Source organism: Pleuronectes platessa, chromosome 17 (genome assembly GCF_947347685.1).
Source record: "Pleuronectes platessa chromosome 17, fPlePla1.1, whole genome shotgun sequence".
Taxonomy (NCBI): domain Eukaryota; kingdom Metazoa; phylum Chordata; class Actinopteri; order Pleuronectiformes; family Pleuronectidae; genus Pleuronectes; species Pleuronectes platessa.
The window spans coordinates 5725735-5740189 of NC_070642.1; positions in this window are offsets into that span (position 1 = coordinate 5725735).

Sequence of the window (14455 nt, forward strand, 5' to 3'; positions counted from 1 at the left end):
TCAGCCGAGCTAGTGCAAAGTATGAACTGGACGCTGAGTGTGTGTGTGTGTGTGTGTGTGTGTGTGTGTGTGTGTTTATGTATGTGTGGGTTTTTTCTTTGTTTACCGAAGCTTTTTTTCAAATTAAAGTTTAATATTGGATTGTGTTAATGTTACTTGTTAATTATAATTCAAACTAACTAATTAATTTGTGTCACCAATTGAACCAATTTTTTAAGTTGGCCCAACAACGTTTGTGTGTTTGTTGTCCTCTGCAGAACAGAGCAGTTGACTTCAGCAGCCACTGTAATAATCCTGCTGGTTATTAGAGACTTTCCTCTTTGGCTGAGCTCTTTCCTCTCTCCTGCTGTATCTCTCACTTTCATTTCATTTCCCTCCCTCTCTTCTCACTTCTCTTTGCCAGTTATAATAATACAAACAATAGCTCACACTGATTCACCACCTACTCACTTTTTTCCTCTCCTTGTTGTTGGACAGCAGGCGCTCAGAGATAAGCTTGTATCTTCTCTAGCTGTATTTTTCTAATGAAAGACAGTGTTGGTGTTAAACAATGACACCTAGGACTGCATGTTCCATAAAGAAACTCAAAGATATAGAGATGAAAGATAGGATAGACATTTTCAAATAAGATGATGTGTAAACGTGTTGATTCAACCCAGGCATGTATGGGGAATTATTCTAATAACTATTATGATCAGGGTTAGTATGTAAGAACAATGTGCTTTTGCTGCAGTTTTAACCTGATAATAATACAACAATTAAATCTATTTGTATGACATTTACTACTAAACTTAGTAAAAAAGGCTATTTAGGTTGTAAATAGGAGAACACATTAAGACTGGACAGTACATTTGTTATCTTAACGCTTTGTGAAGATAACAAATATAAAATTCAATATGATTGAGTGGTGCCAGGTTAGTTATGTTTAACCACAGGAATAATGGAAGAGCGCAAATCTCCACTAAGGATGATTCCCTAGGCCCCAGAGTCAATCCAGTGTTTACCATTAATATGATGGGCCACAGTTTCATAATGGGGAGATCTGTTACTTAGTGTTCTGCATTGTATAACTGTGTTCAGCATGATATCTGTCGATATACATGAAATTTTACCTTCACAGCAGCATCATCTACAGGGGATATTTTGTGGGGAACAAACGTTTTTTTGTGCTTTTTTCTGAAGACAGAGACGAAAAAGTTTGTTCTAGGATCAGCAGTGTTGTAGTGTTGTTGCTTTTGAACAGGAAAATAAAAAGAACTGGGTGTCTGTTATTGTGCATAATTATAATGACATTTGCATCCTACCCTCAGTATTCATCTCTGTCCCTCTGTCTATTATCACAGGAACAATTATACTCCCTGACCCTCTATTCCAGCGTGGTGCTGCTCTCTGTCGGCTGCCACCTCTGTCCAAACGGAGAGGGCCGTGTCTGAGCAGCGCCATATTGATTCTCATCAAGCTTCTGTCTGAGCAGGGAGCTCTTAGCTCACTCAGACATAGGGAGGAAATGAGAGCACATTTAACAGAAAACTTTGGCCAAAGATGTCGGATTAAGAATAACCTGTGAAGCAGTATTTGGAATTAGCATTTAAAATAGTTTTGTTAAAAAAAACATGCACAAAGAGATTCATATTTCCTGCATTATATAGGTAAAAAAATAAGCAATTAAAAATATATGTATGGCTATTTAAAAGCTCTTGCATACATAGCTAGGATAAAAATACATTTAAATGGCTCACAATTAGCATTCAAATAAAAAAAAGCAAAGCCTCATTTCTGAATGAGTATGGAAAGTCAATTATGCTTTACCTAGAAATCCCAACACTGTTTTCCCCCCTTCGTATTTACGCATTCCTCGGCCCTACATGGCCTACTTACCACTGCTGGGGAAGAGCCTCATTACTGAAATTAGACATGATTAGTTCCCCATCCAGTTCTTTCATCAAAGCAGCTTCCTCTCAATTTGGACAAATTTAATTTCAACTCTGCGGAAAAGTTCCTGACAAGTTCACCATCTGTGCTCGGTGCAGCTCCCGCGATCGAGGGCTGGCGGAACAGGAAAGAGACAAAACTCCAACTGAGGGATCAGGAAGGAGCAGGGAAAGCAGACAAGACTCTCAGCGAGGGAGACGCTAGTCCCATATCTCTGTATTTGAACATGTCTGATGAAATGATTGCTGACATACAAGTAGAACTCATGTGGAAGTGTTATTGATTTCACAGCTGGTATCAGATTCCAGTAAAACAACATCGAAGAAGTGGTGCTAGTTTGAAAAGATGATCCGCAAACCTTAAGGTGCTGAACTGAGTCATAATAAAAATACAAGATGGTTACTTTTAATAACTAGTTATTATAACTTATCAGAAAAGTTGTTCATCTCATAAACATTTTTGGCTGATCACGCAGGAGTGTTGTGAGTTATGGTCTGTATTTATTGAGAACCTCTTGTAAAACTAATAGTTACATTCAGACGTCAGTCCTCACGTAATTTTAACCTAATTTCCATAGAATCAGAAAAAGAAAATACATTATGCTTTACCACTTTTGCTGTTTTACATCAATCAAACAAACAAAGATAATGTGTGAAAACATGATGGAATTATGTGCATTTATATTTGTTGTATTAATTTGAGGAACATTAGTTTCCTTGATGCACAAATTAAACACAACAAGTCTGTTCTCAGTGCACTTTGTACAATTCTACTTTCATTGATTCACCAACTTTTCCACCTCAGCCAAGCATAAATAAAAAATTCCTAATTTTCTTCTAATACGTAAATGCACACAGCTCTGGAACACAATTTCTAGTTTGATTTGCGTCATTGCCCTCTTATAGGATTGTTGCTACTTGCATTGTGTCAGGTGAACACCAAAGCTGCACTATTTTCCCCAGTATATTATCTATGTGGAGTGAAGGATGAGCTGGAACTCCTAATTTGTCTGTATTTTTAGCTTTTCAACCGAAAATACTGTGACTTTTCAGTCATTGTCTATGTATGTGTTTACAGATTTGTCTACCCATTTACAGATATGATAACGAAAAAATCCAATTACACTCACCCATGGATTCTGAATACATATTAACATTTCTTTGTCCATATTTGCCAATTTGATGAAACACACAGATTCTAAATACAAACTTGTCTGTGTGATGTTTTTTTGACACATATGCAAATCTGTTTCAAGACCCATGCACACACATTTCTAAAGACAGATTTGCAATTTCCTGTACACTTCCACATATCTGACTACACACAGACGGATTGAGACTCACATTTGTCTATACTTTTGCAACAATAATGGCCCTATGATTGTCTTGAACAGCATTAGCAAAGCATTAGCATGGACATTATGTTGGTATTCATATAGAGTACAAAAGCATTCATGACAAATATAAACAAGAATTATACGCAGCTAATAGCAAAAGTAATTTATTAACTTTTTTATCAAAAGTCAGTTTTCAGCTGTGTGCTGTGTTTACCCTCTCACCAGAAGTGGAGGAATCCCAAAGTGTTCCAAACGTGGGCTATTACAGAGGGGGGTCTCTATTACTAGGGTTGAAATGCTCTTTTAAAAGCCAGGATAACGTGAAGCCTAGGATATTACTGCCATAATAAATTGAATGATGTTGATTATGGATATTTTGATTGATAATATTGCATATTATAGCTTATTGATTTCATCAATGGTGGTTGTCTCATTGGAGGGGATTTAATTTTAAAGTCAGGGAGAGGCAGTCCTCTCTGAGTGCAGCTTGGGCCTGGATAGGCAGCAAGTGCTAGTGCCCTGCGGCTGGTACATAGCAGTGGTTCATAATTTGAGGAGCTTGTACATTGTTGTTTTTGTTTTTTGTAACCACAATTTCAGCTTTGCACAATCCACTTTGTGCCTGTTTGGCGACGGCAATAAAAGAATGCCTTCTTGTTTCAAGATCAAAACTTTCATCTCCACTTGGTTCTTTTATGCATAAACTGAAAAGGTGCATACAAATGTATGTAAACACTAGTGACTGTAGCCAGACGGCAGAATGAGATACAAGAGGGAAAACAATGTCTGAATAGCAGATAGCATTGTTAACCTTAACCACACAGCATCTTTACTAGACATGTGCCAGCTGTTGCAGCTTATGTGATACATATTCCAGTGAGACTTTCAAACAATTAGTAGAACTGTTGTTATTTGTTTCCTGTCCGGATATTTATTTGCTCTGTTCAAACTCAACTGAGCATAACAGCTTCAGTGCGAGCACAAATGTTGTGTTCATGCCTGAGGCACAAATGATTTGGCCGAGCTGTTCATACTTCCCCAGATGCCGAGGGCAAAGTATCTGCCTGTCATCCAGGTTTATAGCCACAGTATCTGTCCGAGTTGTTCTGATACCATTGATTTCTGAGGTGAGCCACCCTCCGGGTCTAAATGTTTTCAATAGAGGACACAAGTCTCCACACTGCATAATAGGGGTTATCGGAGTTAGTCGAGATGTGACTAATTTTGCTTGTTTTGTGTTCAACCAACCACTAATTCAAAAGGTGTAACTCAGTCCCTGGTCGAAAGACTAGTGTGAAAACAAGGGAGACTGTCCCAAAAATAAATAATAAAAATGCCAATTCAATCTGTTCATTCTTCACTGCCTGTCTTGTCCAGGTAAATGGTAAATGTTCTGTATTTATAAAACTCTTTTCCAGTCTTGACGAGCCCTTCAAAGTAAAGTTTTTACCATTCACCAACTCACATACTCACACACAAACATAAAGTGCATATATTTGCAGCACTTTCTCTATGAAAAGGTGCAAATCTGGCTTCTATGTCTTGCCCAATGACACTTTGGCATGCAGACTAGGGAAGACTGGGATCTTAATGCATATCTATTGTCAGACGATGGTAACAGCCAATTATCTTTTTGTACCTTTAAGTTATTTCTGATGTTAAAAAACAAATCAATTCAATATGAAAATAATGAATTAAACTAAAATAAAATGTCATCGAAGCTAAAACAGAAAGTTATCTTCTTCATCCTCCTTAACCTTCTTCTTCTTCTCTTCTGTCTCAAACTGACTCCTGCCCCTCCTTTGGCCCCTCTTCTTAAGTGTCCTTTTTCTTCTTCTCTTTCTTTGGAGTCTCCTCTGCTGCTGCTGACTACAGTGATGTTTCTTTTAAAGAATGAATCATTACTCCAACCCTTTCCTTCACCAATAACTATTTCTCCCTAAAAGTGAAACATTGATCATTAAGTTTGAGAAAATGTTCTGAATGGTTTCCGTATTGATTTTGGAAACAATATTGTCCTGCAGATGGGAGCAGGGCACCCTGATTGGGCAACCAATCATTTTTAATGGTTGTAGTAAAAGATTAATTTGTAGTAAAACCTAAGTTATTTTACAGTTATTTTTAGTTAACGAGACAGGGCTCCTTAATGAAGGGGAAGGGAGCTACTGCAGCTACTTTGAATGTTCATGAGGCCTAAAACTACAATTCAGAGTCACCAGTCAAATCGGAAAATAAGTTTTGCCACAGGTCATACTTTTGCACGCAAACACAAAACGTTTAATGGCTCCATCCACCCCTAATGTAATATAACAGTGCATGTTGTAAACCAGCCTGTTTGGAATGGGCTGTTGTTTGGCCTGTGGTTATGGTTGCAGCTCTTTCTGAAACTGTAAAAAATGAAGCTGTTGTTGTGATCGACAACTTAACTTACGTTGATGAGTCCAATCTGCTGCTGATACAAATAGGAAACAACCGATTTCACCCATATGTATATAGTGCATTTGTTTCTAGGCATTTTTCTCCAATGAAAAGGGGCAGTTTTGGGTTCAGTTTCTTGCCCAAGGACACTTTGACATTCAGAATGAGGAAGACTGGGATTGAACCGCCGACCCATGCCCTGTGTTAACCTGAACCTGATCAGATGAAATTTGTCAAGAAACTTGAGCCACATACAGACTGACTGATTTCTGTAACTAGTAGATACATCTTATTGTTATATTTATGCTTGTAGTCCATCTGCACCTGCCCCCCTAATGAATTGAAACTGTTGTGATCGTCCAAGTCAAACAACATCTACCTCTGGTGTTGCAGACTTTTCTGTTCAGGATTTTTCGAGTGATTTGTCTCCTTCCTCCCTCCTCGTCTCTGGTACACCTAACCCTGACCTGAGTCCAGACCACATGAGCATTGTTTGACTTCCCCTAAATGCTGTTTTTTTTGTTAAATTATACATTTCTTTTAGACGTTTTCCTCAAGGTTTCGTTAAGGATTTACCATTTTAGTTTTCTCTGCAGCCTCACCTGGCCGTGAAAGCTAATGCAGCTTGACAGTTTAATTGTGGCTTTTGTCGGACCCTTGATAATATCTAGGTGCTTTTGACCATGGGCTGTTTATAACGACTGCTCCAATTTGTCAGGCTTTAGTCTGCAGGATGGAGAAACGTCTCTTTGTAATCCATGAGTCCATGTAATCAAGCAGGAGAGGGAAAACAGGAGATCTGTATACATTTATATTTGTCACTATAAGCCTCCCACAACCCACACATTGATGTTTATATACAGCTCAACTTAAACAGGAAATATATTTGCAGGAAAAATGTTTCTGATATATTCAGTATCAAATTAGTTGCGTCTTGCCAGATATATACAAATTAACAATTTATGCTGATAACAGTGACAGCAAAACATAATCTGGTCATATTTCTGAAATAAAAATGTTCAACAAAAACAATTCTTAAATCTAGAGAATAAATGTATACTTTCATTTTACATCTGCCTATTGCCTGCGTTAAATGAGGAATGTGGAGCATTTTGATTAGTTCCATTTTAGTTTAGGTTTCACAACTAGCATAATGCTTAATATTTTGGTTCGTAAACTCCTCAATATCAAAATTATCAGGACATTGAAAAGATTGTGTCAGAAACTGAGTCTATTGTGAAAGAAGAACCACATGGATGTGTGGATTGAAGAATTCTCTCTCTCTCTCTCTCTCTCTCTCTCTCTCTCTCTCTCTCTCTCTCTCTCTCTCTCTCTCTCTCTCTCTCTCACCAGAGAGAGAAACCAAGTGAAACCAAGTGTGTGGCAAACAATTTCAATTTATGAATGCAAATCACGACCCATCTCCTCTGTGCTCTTATCTCTGCAGTGTGTCTGTCTGTGTGTGTCACTGTGCACACAGTATGTAACACTGTGTATATTTGTATTCATCAAGTTGGTGTCAGTCATGCTTGCACACACACACAGATGTACGCACGCACACGCACACACACACACACACACACGCACACACACACACACACACACACACAAACACACACACATAATTCTGCACACCAGCCTGCCTTCTCCATCTGGAGCCAAAAGGGAGATAGAATCTGCACCGCTGATGAGTTTAATGATTTCATCCAGAGCAGCCACCAGGTCAGGCCTCGAGCGCTCACACACACACACGCACACACACACACACACACACACACACACACACACACACACACACACACACACACACACACACACACACACACACACACACACACACACACACACCAGGTTGGACAATATGATGAATTGAACCAATGTGGAAACATAAATAGGCGCAGATGCAATCGAATATCCACACATATTCTCATTCCCAAACGCTCACTCAGTCACCTACTGTACACACATTCATACAGACACAACTTGTCACGACCCACACACTCAAAACATATTCACACCACTATGGGCACATTTCAGTGAGAATAGCAGCATAAACAAATATGTACCAGCTATTATACAGTGTTACAATGGATTATTCACTTTAACAGTGGGACTTTGTGTGGGCCCACACAGCACAACAGAACGACATAAAGGCAAATGAGGAAAATATGCATTACCAACAGAGATAATTACATTAAATATATCACCTCTATCGTCCAAATGTCACAAAATTCTAGCTCGTCCATCAGCTGTGTGACATCCAGCCCGCCAGTTATTCACTTTAACATCCATGCAGGTGTTCAGCACAACCATTCTCTGACACTTTGAACCGTTAAGGATACATTATGACTAAATCGTCCTCAATTTGGCAACACATGCTCTGCAAATACACACAACATAACCAAATACAAAAACACCATTGACATTTAATTATGATTATAATTAAATGTGTGTCTTCATTCATGTTACTGAGGCTCTGTGAGCTCTCAGGTCCACTGTACTTCACGACCAAACTATCAATATGACCATAATAATCAAGAACTGTATCTGCTGCAGATGGTTAATTTCATGGCGTATGTACCTCTTATTACTATAGTTCAGATTATGTGATACTATAAAGAGGATAGTAAATCACAAAAAACTACAGAAGTGTAAAGGACACCAACTTCCATCGTCTTTGATGTATAGAGAGTAAATGCAGAGTATATTTCAGCTATGACTAAATCAATGAATGAATTAGATTGCAGTAGCTCTAGGAACTGTGCAACAACACAGCAGATGGCGCCTATATATCTTGATGTTGGTTTCCAACGGCCAATAAACCGAACAAAGAAAAAAATGAATTAATAAGTGAATTATCATAATTGATCGCCGAGCCTGGCTGGATTTAGCCAGTTAACTTGCTTGTTGTTGTGAATTGCAAAGGGACCCGGAAGTGATGTGGACAGGGTTAAGCTAACTGAAGCTCTGTTATTCTCCTTGCACTCACTGTAACCAATCAGCTTCTCTCCTTCTGTGCTGCTTGAACTTTAAATGGGTTGGGCAATATGACTTCAAATCAATCACAATTATTTCAAACTTTTGCATTACTCAGTGTCGGTCAAACAGAGACTCTGCTCTTCTGCTCTTTTCTAATCATCACACGTAGAACTGATCTTTATGGAAACCTGCTGAATTTATAATTATGTGTTCATGGATAAACAGGGAGTCATAATCTGCCTGCGTGTGGGACACAGGCGTCCTGCCTACGCCTGTGTGTGTGTTTGTGTGTGTGTGTGTGTGTGTGTGTGTGTGTGTGTGTGTGTTTGTGCTTCAACCCTGATTTCCTGGTTGTGTGCGGTAAGTTACATGTTCATGTTGTGTGTGAGCTGTGTGCGTGCTTTTTTTTTTTTCCATGTGTGTATATACGGGTCAACTAAACTCAAGAGCAAATTAAACAAATGCTCAAGTCCTGTAGTCTACGTGTCCTAATAACTTCTGATAAGTGCTGGTGGTTATTGTTGTTGTGGAAAGTGAGCGCAGGCCAGCGGGGGAGTGCGGAGGGAGAACATGCAGCAGGGTGATACCGCAGGGAACTTAGCAGAAACCCGACAGTTCGGGGAACACATTGTCAACAAATTAACCGAATCAACCAAATGAACCGACATGAGCAAGATTGGGTCGGTTGGAACTATAGCGGACCTTGTTGAGTGAACATCACAGAAAGCATCCCAGTGGACAAATTTACAGTTTTACAAATATGCAAAGCTCATTAAGTGTTTTTGTCAAGCACATCTTTACAATTACCTCTTTCCTTCTGTGTAGTTTCCACTCATCTCTTTCTCCGGAAGCCCTCAGTATATAAGAGACTATCTATTCTTTATTAAGTGTCTTGCTCAGGACTTAGCCGTAGATTTATGATGCTGTGAGCCCAGCAAAGGTTATCCACTCTGCGATCGTTCAGTCCTCCTCCTCCTCCTCCTCCTCCTCTTCCTCTTCCTCCCTGCATCGGATTCCCCCTGAGACAATCAAATGACCTTCACCCTGACAGATTGTTTCAGCTGCATGATCAACACCGGCCACAATGACTCACCTCCAACAGAGTGACGAAGGAAGGGAAGGGGCGGAGGGTGGTTTAATGACACAAGGAGAAAAAGTGGGGAAGGGCGAGTGTGAGAGATAAGATGATGGGGAGACAGGTATATGGGAAGGAAGGGGAAGGGAAAGGGATACTTTCCATTATGCGGCTGCACTCGTCCCCATCAGGGAGGAGGGGGGAGAAATCCTCCCAGGAAACCCCCAGTCAATTCATTAGCAACTTCCTGCATGTGGAAAATGCTGGTGTGTGAAGGGTGGAGAGGAATACCAGCAGAGTGGGAGAGGCCTCTGGGACATGACGCAAATGGAAAACAGCACTGTGAATAGATTGTCCTTGCTCAGCATAACAGTTAGCCAGGCTGTGTGATCAAACAAAAAAATAGTCTACCTATAGCATTAAACCTTAAATCCTATTTGTTTTAGTAAAAAGAATGTTTGTTGTGTAAAGTATGTGTCATAATTAAGGGAAAATGTATAGATGTATTGACTTTCAGGAGAGCTGTAGAGGACTGTTCAGTTTATTCATAAACCGCTACTTTCACTGCACATCTACAAACTCACAATGTAGCTGGAGATGATCGGAATTTTTACATTTATATTTTTGTGCAATTGAAACTAAGAAAATATGACTAAAATCATGATTGTTCTTTGATTCATTGTTCATTTTTGTGTTTAGTTTAAGGACCAGACTATCTTTCAGATTAGATAAAATAAGTTATTAAGCCTTTTGGTTTAGCTTTACCTTTAGATTTTAGAGCACTCTGCCCTTTCTAGCTTACTATGACAAAGTAAGTTTATCAGTGTATTTTCCAACTTAATTCCCAGTTATTTAGAACTGTTATTTTTTTAATGTATTTAGCACACAAGATATGAAAAGTAATACCAAAAATAAAAATACTTCAACATTTCTTTGCTGATTTGGTCTACTAGCTTTTTGGCCAAGCTACTGAAATCCTCATTGTTCATTATAAATTGAGCAACTTTTCACAAGGCAGAATGAGCTGAGACCTCACTGAGCTGACCTGACTGTCGCCATAGACTGTAAATAACATGATGGCTCCCAAAAGTGAAGCCAAAATACCTTGATCGCCCCCTGGTGGCTGGATGCAATATAGGCAATATAGCCTGCTTCTCCCATGTGCGAAGGGGGGTAATGCCAAAGTAACGAAGTGGCTGCCAAATTCATTCGTTCCCAAAGATTGTGTCTGTCATTTTTGGTAATTTTTGTGCTGGTGTTTCTGGTCGTTCTGGTCTTAATCAGTTATTTGATGCTGGAAGAAACTGGATGAAACATAATGATTGACAGCCGAGACTGGGTCCCCATCAGCTGTGCACGTGTATCAGCAGGACCTCGATACTGTGGCTCCACTCCACGATTATTCCTGAATAGACACTGGCTCCAAATGAGTTCACCAGTGCAAGACGGCGGCACCTGAATCCAGGATATTTTGTCTTCATTTTTGTACAAAGGGAGGAAGTGGAGATGTATTCTCCCTCCTTATTTACAGTCATTGGTTTTCCTCCGTGCTCCAATCTATTTGACGATATTGTATACACATCTGTCTTTTACTGTGTAATATTGAGAACGAAGAAAACTAAATATCACCAATCATACCTCCTAATGAACAAATATAACGCATCTGCTATATGCCCTGCCTGTGAACTTTGGCTATATTTGGAACTTTCGTCACACGCTCAACACAGCACAGCAGTGGAGGAGCTTTCATACATTTTAATAGCGGCATTCCCAGCTTGGATTATGGCTGATGGCAGTGCTTGATGCTCAGGGCTAAAGAGAAGTAATGTTTCAGAGAGTAAAACCTTTCAGAAAGGCAGCTATGGGTGGAACTAGAGGGAGTATGGGAGAGAGAAGGGATGAGAAGAACAGGTGGAGGGGAGGTAACAGGTGAAAGAGTGGAGCAGGTGATAGGGTGGAGATAGAACACTGCTGGAAGACATGAGCGGAAGAAGGAGTAATCCCTTATAGCCTGGAGGGCTGTACATTGCCAGAAATGCTATGTCAGCGCGTTGGCAAATCGTTTGTGACAAGTGCTCGTGATTAATGAGGTTAGGAATTACTGCTCCAGCATCAGTTAACATGGCCATATTTTTTTACTTGGACTGCTTTACTGTGCATTTCAGAGGCAATCAGAAATCCTGTGCGCGGACACGGGCACCTTGTATGTCCGGAACTAACACAAGTGTTATTTATGTGCTTCTCGATGATCTGTGGTTTAGATAAAAGGTGATGGATACAAGCATGCAGTGGCAGAAACAAGATTCAAATCCCTCCAGGTGATAATTCTGCAGAAGGATGGTTGTCTATCCAAAATTGTTAGCATCCAGACCATGGTTCCTTGCCCGTTGTTACTCCCTTAAAGTTCAGTATAAACTGTGTACTATGGTATGCTTTATAGGTTGTTGTTTTTTACACAGTAGACCTCTATAGCCCTTTAAATGGTTGTTGTATTTTTTGTTTGGTTATAAATGTTTGTGCAAATCAATTCAAAGCAACGTGCCACAATTCCCGAGTCCAGCTGGACGCACACGTCCGCACAAGTGCGCACACTGAGAGTGATGGTCAACCATTGTTCAAGAAGCAGTGCATGAACCTTTTACAGGCTTCTATCGTAATCACAACTCGGGTGACTCTTTATGAATCAGCTCCACATCTTGATTCTGGCAAAGTTCAGAATCGAGTAAAAACAAGAGAAGTGCAGGGATGATTGGGACTGAGCCATCAGGGCTCTTAGGTTTTTACTCAGCGCCTAAGAGGCTTAGGGCAGCAGAATCAGGGGGATAGCTGACATCCCCCTCACAATAAACATCTCCTCAGACAAGCTTTTAAATAATTAATTTGTTCTTCATTTTGATTGGATTTGTCTGCTTTACATGTCATTATCATCATATTTATTGTTGCTTCAGCAGGCGCTATTGTTTTTCTTCAGCAGATAAATACTGCTGTACAATTTCTCCATACAGTAGCTTGTAGCAGAAGAAAAGAAAAAAAATCCCTAAATGGTATTCCATTGTTTTACAGAAAGCCGAAAGGAAGTGACACCACTATAGCTTCTGTATGCTACAGTTTTTATTGTCTCAGCTCAGCCTATCAGAAGGCTCTTGACAAGTGGTTGCATATGAATGAAATAATATTATTTCAAGTGCCATATATAAAAGTGCCAAAAACACTCTTCAAATTACCGTTAATCATAGCGAGGAAGGTAATATAATAATAGTAATTAAGATCTTGAACTCTACCAATGTTCAGATTATCAGTGGATCATAGGTGAAATAAACTAGTGTTGACCGTTAGGACATAGAATACCGTGACACTAAAATCAGATACTTGTCTGACAACAACTTACTTTGTCCATTTCTGAATTACCACAAGAGCATGCATGTCTGGAAAGCACAGTGGCAGAGTAATGCAAGTGATATGCTGTCCTAGTAAAATAAGGATTGGCTGCATGTTTAGAGGTATTTGAAGGAAGGTTAAAGACAAGAGGTGAGTTTGGGGCACCGTGTTCATTATTATATACACCTAGTTATTGTTTGGTGCCACTCCATGTACTTATGTTGTTTAGACATTTTTTCTCCAGGTTTTATTTTCAGAATTTTCATTTTGACTCCCAAAAGATTGATTGTCATGTTATGGTCCCCAGGTATCCCTTGACCCATCCACGGGACATAACAGAGTGCAAATGGTTGCCTGTCTCTGTATGACGGCCCTGTGATATGCCTGTGACCAGTTCAGGGTGGACCCCACCACTATCAGCTGGGAGTGGTCTCAACTTCTGTCGGGAATTGAAGATTAACCATCTTCCCCTTACTGTAAATTCTCCCATTGAGAAATGTAAAAATGGGTTGTGCATCTCTAATAATCATGGCTAATGATATAACGGCAGCAGAGCTAAACTTGTGCAGTCGCCTGGAGGATAAAAGTTATGAATTATTGCTGTGGCTGAACTCCCTTCACTGACTGGGGAACTGTGGGTCAGTGGTGTGTGTGAGTATTACTCCCTCTAGGCCACTTATGAGGCTTTGACAAAGCCACTGAGCCCTCGTCCTCAAAAAAACCTTTAACTCCCACATCAAGATGACTACAAAATCAGCCGGTTATCATCTTAAAACTGCAGCAGGAGACGTGACCAAACTAGAATAGCACATAGTAGAGCGCTTATCTCCACGTAGGCCCAACAGCCAAATTGCAAACTTGCTAATTTGTTTCTTCAAAATGGCCATAAAACTCTTTTATACTTAGATAGATACAACTGATCATATTATACCAGCTCTCAGGTGTCTGCATTGGCGACAAGTGAATCACAGAATGGACTTCAAAATGCTGATCTACGATCTCTGACTGTCTTTCATACATTGCTCCTAATATGTTTAAATCTCACTTGTGGTTTAATGCAGAACAAAAATCCTATATGTGTGAATATAAACTTTGATAATAGGAGTTAATCTTCTCTCTCTTGTTCAGTATTCTCAAAAGAAGAAACTCAAATAGTTAATTAGCTATACCTGAATCAGCTCATTGTATACTTAGCTAATTGTATACTTAGCTGGTTTCTAAAACATTTCTCTGTATTAAACAGATCTATTTTGTCCAATTCATTTTAATAAATAGTAGGCAGTGTCTCAATATTTAGGCCTTTCTTAGGAACCAAGAGTATCTGTATATGACCCAAG